Source organism: Lepidochelys kempii, chromosome 11, assembly GCF_965140265.1.
Source record: "Lepidochelys kempii isolate rLepKem1 chromosome 11, rLepKem1.hap2, whole genome shotgun sequence".
Classification (NCBI taxonomy): domain Eukaryota; kingdom Metazoa; phylum Chordata; order Testudines; family Cheloniidae; genus Lepidochelys; species Lepidochelys kempii.
The window spans coordinates 49020857-49034214 of NC_133266.1; positions in this window are offsets into that span (position 1 = coordinate 49020857).

Sequence of the window (13358 nt, forward strand, 5' to 3'; positions counted from 1 at the left end):
AGCCTCACCGACTTTCAATGAGAGTAGGGTTCTTGAAGTGATTAAATCATTTTGAAAATGGGACTTAGGTGCTTTTGAACATTTTACCCCAGGTCTGTTTGAAAGTCAACGGGGCAGATCCTCAGCTGGTGGAAATTGTCATAGCTGAAGATCTGTCCCAATGGGGCTTAGTAGCTTAAGTGCATACTTTAGTCCTATTACGTGTGTATATTTTTTGCACATTCTTAGAGTTAAGAGGCAGAAGAGGCAGGATTTGTGTGCAATATATCTAAAAGGAATTTTCTATTCAGATCACTGTACACAGACAGACCTTGTCATTCTCTTTAAAGCTCTTGCTTCAAGACAACCAACATTATTAGGCTGTCCTGCCTTACTTCAGTGGGTCTAGTACTCTACTGCCTCATATCTTGTGAAGTCATTTGCATCAGAGCAAAATGAGTACAAAGTGGTTCATAATGTTACTAAATCAGAAAGGTAGCATTTATACCCACCTTGCACTGGCAAAAACAACTAGATGAGGTGGAAAACAATGGAGAACGAGACCCAAGTCTCTCAAAGCCAATGCGATAACTAAGGCAATCCTGAATGGTACCGCTGGCTAATCCACATTGTTCAAGTAGGTGTCAAATAATTAATCAAAACGAGTTAGCCAACACTTCTTTGAAGCTATGTAGTATTCAGTTAGATGTTGTTGGTTCATTTACGTTTGATTTCTGTAAATACAGTATTGATCTCCATAATACAGTATCATGTAGCTGCACAATGCAAAGTAACAACATTCAGGAAAGTGCACCTCTTTTGGGGCTATTTGGTGCCTTTCACAAACTAAACCAAGCTCCTTCTCTTTGTACTGAGTTTCACCATAAAAAAATACATTAGTAGTAGTAATGGGGCATGATATCCCAAGTCTAGCATGAAAATGAACAAATGAGAACCGAGCACAGTTTTGTGCTTAGATTTTGATGTTCTCTTTCTTTAGTTTTCAGAGTAGCAGCCGTGTTAGTCTGTATTCGCAAAAAGAAAAGGAGGACTTGTGGCACCTTAGAGACTAACCAAGCTTATGCTCTAATAAATTGGTTAGTCTCTAAGGTGCCACAAGTCCTCCTTTTCTTTTTTCTTTAGTTTGTAAGCAATATTTTAAAAGTTGTGTCTTTTCCACCTATTTCTGTATAAATTATAGTCCAAATAGCAAACAACAAAAAAGGCAGCAGCATCTTAGAGTTATTCATGTGCCAGTTAAAGGACACTCACCAAACAAAAGTTTGTATTTTTGTGTAAAATCATTCTATTAATGTAACTTTAGTTATTTCTTCTGTTATCAAGCAACAAAAACTCAAGTAACATTGGCCAATGCTTTTAAACCCCCCTCTACATCCCATTCCTCTCACCTATAGGTAGGTACTATTCTTTCAAATCCAGCAGTCTGGATTTGAACAACCTATCTGACTTCCCTCTGATCTTTTCCTGAGAGCAAAACTATTGATTTTTCTAGAAGTATTCAACCAATGTGTATCAGTGACGAGCGAGATGGGGCTCCATCTTGATGCTCAGAAATAACCGTTAAGGTTCCTCTAATACTGTAAAGATTTGCACATTTGATTGAACTGCAAAGCAGTGTGCAAGCAGTCCCATTGATTTTAATGGGAGTATTCACATACAAGGTTAAGCATATGCAAAAAATCATTGCCAGCGCCATAGAGTGGAAGCCTTTGACAGTGAAACTTCGCTAGGGCACAAATTCAGCCCTCTTCTCTGCTGTCTTGGAGGGACCCTTGGCAGCAGAACTGGCATGGTTCTGGAACTAGGGGATGTTGTGGGTATTGTCAAAGTTTGACTCAGACTCACAATTTATCAGACCACTCTGTTTCATTAGCAAAGCTGCTCTGCTAATACATTTAGAAGTGAGCCCCCCGAGTGGGGCTTGTGTCTCTTAATTTATACAGCTTGCTGGAGAACAAGTTACAGAGAAGTTACAGACAAAAGAAGAAAAAGATTTTAGTCACCACCCTTCGAGATCCCTGAGACCAGTCATGTATCTTCAATTACCTGCCACCCTTAACAATCTCCTTTAACAGCTTCCAGTTAACTTAACTAATTGCCCTTCACACCTTCCATTCTGATGCCTGCTTCTTAGACGTGCTGGCTCTATCTTAATTGCTTCTTCATTCAAAAGCGAACTGTCCCTACCTGTGCTCCCTCAGATACTTTGTAACATGTTTTGGCATGCCCTCTCATATACAATGTATCCAGGATGTCCCCTTATACAATGTTATACTTCCACAGTATGTATGAGGAAGAGACAAGAATGGGGTATTGTATGGAACCCTGCTCCAAATTAGCTCCCTTCCCAGCAGGGCACCTGGGAAGAGGTGGCTGGGACATGGGTTGCCCAATAATCAGGAGAAATCTTATGTAAGCTTAATTTATCTTTTTATAGTGGTGTTTCATTTAGAAAATGAAGATCTTTTCAAGAAAAGTCAACTAAATATATGGCCTTAACATATACTTTAGTATCTTTAGCATGCCATGTACAATTTACATCTATATTTCAGTTATCTACATATATTTTCATTTGTATATATTTCCTCCCTGTGCCTAGATATCTTGAACATCATCTTAGTGGATTCAGTTATCAGTACGTAACAATGTATTTTTGACTGTTGGGAAAAATCTGGATGAATCATGAACATGATTATACAGAATGCCCTTACCTTGATGCCTGATGGTAACTGTTCTGTTCCTAATACGAACAAAACATTTTTCATCTTACTGGGGAAAAAAAAGCAGCTTCTATCAGTGGGCACTGAACCCAGAAAAGTCACTTGCTTTCGTAACATAATACAGGCTTTCTTCTCTGCTTTTATTTTTTTTCTGTACTCTTTCTGCCAAGTCATCTCGTATTGTCCTGTCTCCTTCTCAGGCCTGATCCGAAGCCCTCTGCAATCAAAGGGTTTCTTTCCAATTACTTCCAAGGACCTTGGATCAGGCCCTCTTGTACCACAGAACTCTTGTGTTTCAAAGGAGAATACAATGGGATCATAAACAGGAAAGAGATGTCAACGATTGTTAATGCACACTAGCATGTGCACCCAGTCACCGATACTTACTTTATTGAACTGGATCTTTGGAGGAAGGATCCAAACTGAGTTAATTCTGCCAAATAAGTAGCAGCTGCATAAAGTTAAACCTGTCATTAGGTCTAGTTATTTTCAGAAATTTCTGAGTTACTTTGGCATGAATGAAATATTTTGGAAAACTACTAACCTTAAAAAATGTTATTCCAATTAAAGTCTCTGGTGTTTGCAATTATGGAGTGTTGAGAAGTCTGAGTAATAACTTGTATTCATTAATTTATGCTGCAATAACAATTTTGGCATGAGGTTACCACTGCAGGCTGATAAAGCAGATGAGCGGGCAAAAATGTCTCTGGCTAAAATAACAATAGGCCTCAGTGGGCTTCATAGCAAAGTCCATAACTAATAAGTATTTACACAGAGTGACTTTGATTGGAAGTTCTTCACCCGACCTTTCGGGAGATGTGTACGTGTGAGGCAAGATTCCAGGAACAGGATGAGAAAAATCTACATGTTACACACACATCTCTTTCACTTGGACTGCATTTAAAGCGATGCAGATTAGCTGAAAGGAAATCAAAACTACTGTTCATGCAAACAAGATAATCAAGGATTTCCATTCTGTAGTTCCTTAATCTGAGACTATTCAATTATTTGGCTACCACATTTCAGTTTTACTGAAATAAAAAGTTTAATAAAAAAATCACAAAAACACTAAGCCTGAAAATAATTCAGTGTAATATACTCTCTCTCTCTCTCTCTCTCGATGTCACAAGTCAACAGTACTTTTTTAAAATTGTGAACAAAGTTTAAATATGAAATCTTCTAGAAACTATTCTATTTGATACAGAAGTTATAAAGGGTGAATAAAAGGAAAGGAATAAACGGTGTTAAGGTGCAGAAATGCATAGTCCTCCCCAAAGATCCAAACAAATTCTAATTTAATCTGCCAGGAGACAAAGGACATGTCACCATTGCATTTAAAGGATGTATAATCTTTATTTTATTGCCATATAAACTCTGCAGAATAAAGACCTCCAAAATCATAACCTTCCACTGGTCATCTCTACAGTGTCACCCACCAGTGCAGTTCCCCTATTTTTTATAATCACAGAAGAAGTATGCAAACACATTTTAATTAGTAAAAAAATCCCAAATATTTTGCAATATACAGCAGATCTACAAGCCACAGTGAACAAAATGATTTCAGAATAATTGGTATAAAAGTCATTCATATTTCCTTATACATCAAGAATCTGTTTACTGTACAGTATTTAATTGTGGTGGCTTTAAGTATTATTTCCTGGGTTTGTGGTGTTTATGTTTTTTGACATTTACAATTAGTCTCTCTTTAGCAACACAAGATCTTGTTTAATCCTTGTTTAAGGGAGCCTGATCCTCTTTAAGGGAGAAAGGCTATACTTGCTATTGAGCTTCATTTCTGAGTCAATAAGTATTTATTTTGTCTTAATTTCAAAAGAATATAAGGTACCCACTCAACTTTGTTTTAACATATGGCCTAAACCCATGGCATTTAAGCTGTAAATCCAATCCTGCAGCCCTGTCTGAATGAATTTAATAGACATTCTTGGGTAGTAAAGGCCACTTGCATGAGTAAAGATTTCCAGATCAGTCATCTATGAAAAGAGGAGGAGAATGCATGTGTTTAATGTTCTGTTTTCATCCTCGCTTTGTTCTACACATCAATTTTCTGTAAGATGTCTTTTTGTTTAATTCATTATCACTATTTCTTTTAAAGATATTCTAGTTTCTTAGCAATTTCTGCCATGGCCTCTCTCTCTCCTTTTATTTAATATATGTGGGGAGAAAAAGTACCTCTCTCTCTCTCTCTCTGGTGCCATACAATGGACAAAATTGCCATAATGGCCAGGGTAGAGTGCCCCCAGCACAGGCACCCTGTAGTCCCACTGTAAGTATCCTGATACTAGCCCATATGCAAACCCCGGTGCAGGGATGTTAGAGAGTCTCCACATTGCTCACCACTATGGAGATTCTTGACTGCTCCAGACTATGGCACAGCTATAGCGACCCTTGGATGGCTGCTCCAGATTTATCCTAAGGGCCGCTTCAGCTTTCAGAGCAGCCCAGAATCTGAAAAGTGCAAAGGGCCCAAATGCCCACTCTTTGCCTCCCAGCTCCACCTCCTGGAGGTCTGCAGCACAGAACATCAGCTAAAATGATGATAATGTCTGCCTTTTGGACCACTGACTCAAAGTAACATGCAGCATGATTAATGCAATTACCTGTACCATTCACTTAACAAAAGATCCCTAATTAAACATGGGCAGAAAGAAAAATACACATCTCTGCTTTTATGTTGTATGCAGAACTGCCACTGCCATCAATAGAAGTTTCTCATGTACAACATGCAGGTAACAGTACTCTGCAACATGGACTGACGTGATTAATTTTGCTTAACATCCTGACCGCCGCTGTCTCTCTTCCTGCCCATCCAGCCAGCATGCTTTTCATCTTCCATCGTCATCCAGCAGCATTGGTATGGGGTATGTGTAGTACTAGGATTTTGTGTTTTATGTATTTTGTATAATTTAGAATGGAGGATAAAGAAGAATAATGTAGCATGTATTAAATGTATTGATGTATGATACAATTTGACCATATTCTGGCAGCCACCCTTTCTTAAAGCAGAAAGGAACGGCCTAGTGTGCCATTGATAAAGATGCATCAGCCAGAATCTTGTGTCTGAAGTTGATTTCAAGGCAGTAATAGACCTTTAGGGTCACCACTTTGTTGTAGGTTTAAAATTAGTGTTTTGAAATAAATAAAAGAATGCAATGATTGCTTTCTCCTGCATTTCAATTTGATGTTCCTATTCAAATCTTCTGTGTAAATCAATCCTGTTTTGTGTATGAATGAGGAATGTGTGTGTTAGAAGATAAGTGTGAAGGCCATCACCAGACCAGATGTTCTAGGGAGGAAACAAGGACAGACATAAAGACACCAGGTGATTGCAACACCCCTCCGCCCCCCCCATTGAGATGTTAGAGGAGGGCAGATTATTGACTCTAAAAGATGGGACAGGCACCTATCAATGGGGACAAGATAGCTGTGATCAAAACCAGCATGGAATAATTCCCTGACAGACTGATGACAGAAGAAGATAAAGAATTAGAAGAACAATTTACGAAAACAAGCATTCGTCGAACAGTGATTGATTACAACATGATGGTACAAAGCTTACCGACCTGTAATTGCCATGATCACCTCTGGAGTCTTTTTTAAAAATTGGTGTCATGTTAGCTATCACTAGTCACCTGGTATGGAAGTTGATTTAAGCAATAGGATACATACCACAGTTAGTAGTTCTGTGATTTCACATTTGAGTTTCTTCTGAACTTTTGGGTGAATACCATCTGGTTCTGGTGACTTATTACTATCAATTTGTTCCTTTCTGTTTCCTCGGTAGTATTTGACTTCCAAATTTTAAAGAATGCCTTTTTGCCTCTAACTGCTTCTTTTAGTTTGTTGTTTAGCCAGGGTGGCACATTTTTGTTGTTATATTTTTAATGTGGGGTAATACATTTAATTTGAGCCTCTATTACAGTGTTTTTAAAAGTTTCCATGCAGCTTGCAGGCATTTCACTTTTGTGACTGTATCTTTTAATTTCTGTTTAACTAGTTTCCTCATTTTTGTTCAGTTCCCCTTTCTGAAGTTAAGCGGTGGGTTTCTTTGATATCTCCCCCCCCCCCCCAAAGGATGTTAAATTTCATTATATTATGGTGGCTATTACTGAGTGCCAAGAATTAGCACAGTGATATCAGAGAGATCACATTTCTCTCCTGGCCTATCCTTAAAATAGGGAAGTTGTGCTTATCTGAGAAGCAATAACTGTCAGCAAATGCTGGCTATTTTAAAACATGCTTTTATTTAATAGGTGGCAGATACAAACTAAGCACCTTTCCATGGTGACCATTGCTATACTTGAAACAACAGTTTTCATGCCTCACCATACAGAATGCGCAGAGTGGAGGAGCCCAACCAAGTGGGGCTGATACTGTGGTATGTGTAACCCACAATGACTAGCAATTGCTTTTTCCCAACTGACCTAGCAATGATGAGAAGAAATATTCAAGTCAATGGGAGTTTTATCATTTACTTCATTGGAGGAGCTAAGCCAGTGTAGAGGGCTTTTGAAAATCCCACCCTATATTTCTTGATTTGGATAAATACAGTTGATCAATAGACTGGTTGAATATGATGTTTGTGATGCTCAGTGGGCGACTGTTAGGGTAACACACGATGCAACCTCCTTTCAACCATTCCCTGGTTCAGACCTTCTATATGTCAATTATTTAGATCCACATCATCTTTTTTATAACTTTTCTAAAAAAAAAAAAAAAAAGTGTCCGGTCCCATTCTGCAGCGTCTGTCATAGCAAGGTGTTTCTTTTTACCTTCAGCACCATTGCCAGATGTTTTTCTCAGGGTTAATTAGTCAAAGGTACTTGTTAATTAGGTAGCTTCATAGTGTATAGATAACCATATGAAGTTGGCATTGTCCCCCCAATCTTGACAGGGCTTATAATTGCTTTAAAATGATAAAACCTGGGCAATGCAGCCAAAATGTGTGACGGAGACAGCGGGAGTCTACTCTGATGCTACCTCATCCATCTGTCACACCAAACACTTCAGCATGCATTCTGTAGTTAGATTTCCCATTACAAAGTGAGTTTGCTTCACCTCCTCAAGTATTTTCCACAGTTTGTCAACTTTTGTCAGGCATAGCTAGAGTTCAAACCCCAACTTCAAATTAGACTGAAGATCTCTTTAAAAAAAAGTATACATTCTTTTAACTGACATTGTTGTGGCTTCTCTTTTCCAAGCCATTGATCCTACTGCTGGGCCCAGAAGCAGTCTGTGTGATGCTGCTGTGCATGGATGGATAAAGTAGCAGGTTATGGCTGATTAAGAGGAACAAGAAGTTGAGTGCAGAGAAACTCTGGTTTCCAGCCATAAAGCTTTTCATAAAAGTTTAGATTTTGTCTGTGCTTAAATATTACGTTGTTCCTCCCAAAACTGAACAAAAGACTAGAAAAGAACATTTGATTAGATGGTTGTGCAATCTGACAGAAAATCACTGTATATGAATAGAAAATGAATGGTAAATTTCTAAAAATATATACTGTACAAAACCAATCAGCATTCATATTATTTAGGCGTGATTTTGGAAAGCGGACCAGATAACCTCTTTAAGAACAGAAGAAAAGGTCATCCTGCCCATCATCTATGACTTTTTCGAAAAATCTTAATCTTACTTGCCTTGTTTTACCATTCCTCTTAATCCTCCTTCTTCCCATAAACTAATGTAGGTATCCATTGAAGGTATATATAATATTGTTTACTTCAATAGCCTTATGAAGTAACATATGTCATATATTTATTGTTTTTGGCATGAAATGGTTTCACTTCTGTTCCTTATTTACTTCAAGTTTCCTAATTATTTTCATCATGTCACCTGGCTTTTGACCCACTCAACTATTTTTTTCTGTTGCTTTTATCGATAACTTTCATTAACTTATCCGAAGACAACATTTTTCTTTAAATATGGTAGTTGCCGATAGAGTACATAACATATGTAGCACTCTAGGTGGAGTCTAACAATTGAGTTAGATCATTTTCTTATTGTGTATTCTCTCACTTTGCTGCACAACCTAGTACCTTTTTGTTTGTTTTTGTTTAAATGCAGATTTGCACTAGATTGATGTTTCTGATACTTTTTGACACACAGCCCTCAGTGACCAATGCTGGTTTCTATCCTGGGAGAGAAATATGTTTTTCATCTTTGACAGAAGTACCATCAAAAATAACGTTCAGCAGAGGTCTCAGTCAACTGCATGTCGAAGTAATTAAACTCAGCATCCTACACTACATCTTAATAAACTATAACCTTAAAGCTTGTACTCCAGGGGCTTTTCAGAAGCTTACTGATTTTATATATATATATTATATTATATATATAAGGGCTGTCTAGAAGAGATGGGAAAAGGCAAGAAAAAAATAATACAACCTTGTAAATGAAATTTGATCCGTGACACTGATTCTTTTTCCACCCTGGGCTGGGTTTTGCTGTAGGAAGCTTTTTTATCATGTGAGAAAATCATTACAGTTATTTATCTATGGTATTTGTAGTACCTAAGCACTGAAATACAGTAAAACAACAATGGCAAGATTCCAAATCTAAGTGGGCTTGTGTCTCATGTCCCTAGGGCTTGATTCCTTTTATTTTATTTAAAAGTATACATATACCAAGGTGTGTCTAATGTAAAGGTTTAAGGCTAATTCAAAATAAAGGTTCATTTATGCACAAACTACAGTATAATACAGAGACTACCTTATTTTTATTGGGAATATAGAGATGGACATGCATGATATCCCATGATTTCATATTAATAATGGACAAACTTCAGATTATTCAGAGTTTTGAATTGGTTTAACTAAATTTGCAAAAATGTGAATATTTATTAAGGATAGATTGAAACACTAGATATAAAGCCACCCATGTATACCCAACCCCAGAACTTGGATATGAATTCTCTTCCTTGGGCCCTACTCAAATGCTTATCGAACCAACCTGACTGGAAGTTTAAACTAGAATCCTCATCTGCAGTAGCATAGCAAGTGAAGAGAGTCAGACTCAGACAGACAAGTCCTAAGACAGTTAGGGCTTTATAAGTCAAAGCAAACACTTTAAATTTGACTCAGAAATCCATAGGCAATCATTACAGATATCATGGAGCTCTGGAGTCATGTGTTCAGAGCAGGATAACCCTATTCAAAAGCAAGCAATCACCTTCTTCAGTGGCTTCAGTTTCTTTAAGGATTTAAGGGGTAGCCCATATATAAAGCACATTATCGTCACCTAATTTTGAGATGACAAAGCATGAATCTCAGTGGTGAGGTCTGTTACCAAGAGGAAGATTCAGAAATTTCCTAGCTAAATGAAGAGGGTAAAAAGCTGTTTTGGTCACAGCCCCTGTTTGATCATTTAATAGCAGACCGCTACAACATGAACTCTGGTTATGAAGGGCTGATGCACACCCTTCCGCAAAGGGGCTGATAAACTCTTTACCATACCTGGAAATTGCTTTCCCCAATCTGCCAGCATTACTTTCATCTTGTTCAGACTAAGCCTCATATAGCGGTCCCCCAGCTATGTGCCCCAATCACTATCAGACAGAAAGTAAAGTGCTCAACTACCTCAGCTAGTTCCAAAGAAACATATTCAGAGAGCTTCGTGTCATAAGCATACTGGCAGCACCTTAACCTATGTCTCCTTACTACTCTGCACAGATGATACAACTGACCTCTGGTCTGTGGGACCTACAGACTAGTATTCCAAGACATGGGTGAGAAAAGAGAGGACTAGAAGATTCTTTCCAGGTTCTAGGCCAGGGGAGAGAGCATCACTGGACCCCCTTCTATTGAACTACTGAGTTGAAAATGATTGTATTCATCTTGAATTACAGCTGTTTAAAGTCACGGTGCTTAGAATATTTGTAGATTTTACTTTCTTCCACCTGGAGTTAAGACTCCTTTTTACTTCATTTCTAAACAATGTTTCTCTTCTCCCCTATGACTTCCCTTCATTCTGAGGCACGTAGTGTGTTCTTGAGCTTCCCAGAATGTGTAACATAGCAGCCAGCACAGCAGAGAATATCAAACCTCTGACCCATTGTAAAGGATATTATGAAGCATATTAGGAAAGGTAGGCAGAATGCATTAAAGTGGAGTAGACAAAGGTAGAAGTCAGGTGTACTGTTCTGAACAAATAAAGAAAAAATGTTTGGGGTTCAGTGTGTTTGCTTTGAGGTTTCAGATTACACGTTACCTCTAGAGATTTTTCTGCAATATACACTATCAGAGTGGGAAAAATCTTAAAAATATGCCCCAATTTAGATATTCAATAATATTCCTAATAAATGCCTAGGACTCCCATACTTTCAATTGTTATGTCACTTTACTTTTAATCCGAACATATACTGAGCTGTATTATGGTTTCACACATATTCTACACTTGAAAGATTTTGCTCTTTTTCTTAGGATCAAAGCATATTTCTCCCCTTCTAATTCTCATAAATATGATTCGTGTTTCCCAGCTTCTAATATGTACCTTTGGAGTGCCATGTCCAAAAGCATGCAGCATAAAGGGACTTGCCATCACTTTATTAATGTTAAAATTCACAATTGTGGGGGGGGGAACCTATATAGAAAACTCAAGCAAAAGCATACGTGTCCTTTGATTAGTATTCACTTTAGTACATAAATTGGAGCTGCTGTAATGGCCTACAGCTCTTAATAACATTTTCTAATTCTTTTTACAATCTTGAAAATAATTAACAGTAAAAGCAAGGCATTTTATTTTCCATAACAAAATACAAATGTATGCAATTTCTGTTTCTCATTTTCAAATACATTTTTAAACATTATAGGAAATCTGAAAAAAAAATTAAGCAGATTTCATACAGAAGTTCTGGCTGGTTTCAGAGTGGTAGCCGTGTTAGTCTGTGTCAGCAGAAAGAACGAGGAGTACTTGTGTCACCTTAGAGACTAACAAATTCATTTCAGCATAAGCTTTCGTGGGCTAAAGCCCACTTCATCGGATGCATGTAGTGGAAAATACAGTAGAATATGGCTGTATATTTGTCTATTTGAACCCTGTCTCCTTTAGCAGAAATATATTTATTCTCCAACCATTCTCTTAGTTTAACTAGTTTAAGTTTAATAAAGTCAGATCAAATCTATTAACTTGATTATAAATGCTCTGAAGAGCTTCTACGGATATGCTTAATTCTATAAATTATTCAGATGAGAGAGACAGATGGATTAGTTGGAGCACCTTGTTTAATTCTGCCACCACATTAAAGGAAGTAATTTCTAGGACTGGTCACAAATTTTCAGTCTGAACTGTTTTTTCTGTGGAAAACTAGATTTTCAACTAACCTATTTTTGTAAGTAAAAACCGTCTGCTTTCTAGTGAAAATTTTGGTATTTGGTTAAAATAGTCAATGCCTGAAATCCTAAAAGGTTTCTGTTTTCAGTTAAATATGGAAATGTTTTTAGCCAAAAACTAAAGTATTTCAGTTCTTAAAGCCACTGCAGTTCAGGTGCCTTATATTCCCATTCTCCTCTGTGAGCCAGATTGTTTGGCTGACCCTCATCTCCTATGATGCTTCATGGCCAGTGACACCTATGACACACACTCTCCCCATGCTGAGAGAAGGAGAAAGTGGGGCATCATGGGAGACGTAGTCTGGCCAGAAAGCCTGATCCATAGAAAATGGGAGCACCTGAACTACAACTTCCATGAGGCACTGCAGTGCAATTTTGAATCTAAGTATTTCATATTTTGAAACTTATACATAAAGTATTGTCAAAAATGGGGAAAACGGGAGATATATTCCATGGAAAAACCCTATTTTATGACCAACTTTAATAACTTCATTTCCCCTGATGGAGTTCACCGCCACACTCTGCTGATACTGCTAAATCATACCTTCATGAGATAATTTACTCCAGAGGCTCAAAAATACTTTTAGATCAAATATTTTATATTTGAAAGGCATCATGTTTTACCAAGAGTCACATATTTTGCCTCAGGAGACAGATACTGCTATCTTCTTCTCTTCACCTCCAACCAAGTTTTCATCCCCATCTGCAAATTTAAATGGCACTCAACATTGGTCTAACTTCAGTGGGAACAGAGAGGCTAATCGTGCGCATCATAGAGAATCCCAACAAGTATATTTTGAAGATCAATGTATAAAAGTTTCCAGAAAAATGAATCATAGTGTGAATTTGTTTGCAGACCTCCTTAGCTATGAAATATTGTTTAAATGGGAAGACAAAATGAACATTTTCCTCTATGTCAGTACCCCCAAACTGTGGGCATGCGCCCCTTCTAGGGGGGAGTAGAGGAACGTTTGGCGGGCAGGGACTGCAGTGGAGTCCAGGGAGAGAGCGCCACCCAGATCTACTCTACCCCAGCTCCACTCCGGCCCTGCCCCCCAGTCCCGGCCCTGGCTCCCAACTGGGGATCTATTGGATGCATTTTCTTGTGCATCGTTGGTGGATTCTGTCTAAAGAGCTAATGTAGTAATAGCAAATTAGGGAAATATAGAGAGATTCTCTGGTAATGTAGAGCCAGCTAAATGGCTCGTACATCCCTGCCTTGCATAGAGGGACAGATTGGGGTGGGAGGGGGTGTCCATGTCTTCCCTATGCTTCGGTGATCTTAAAAAACTG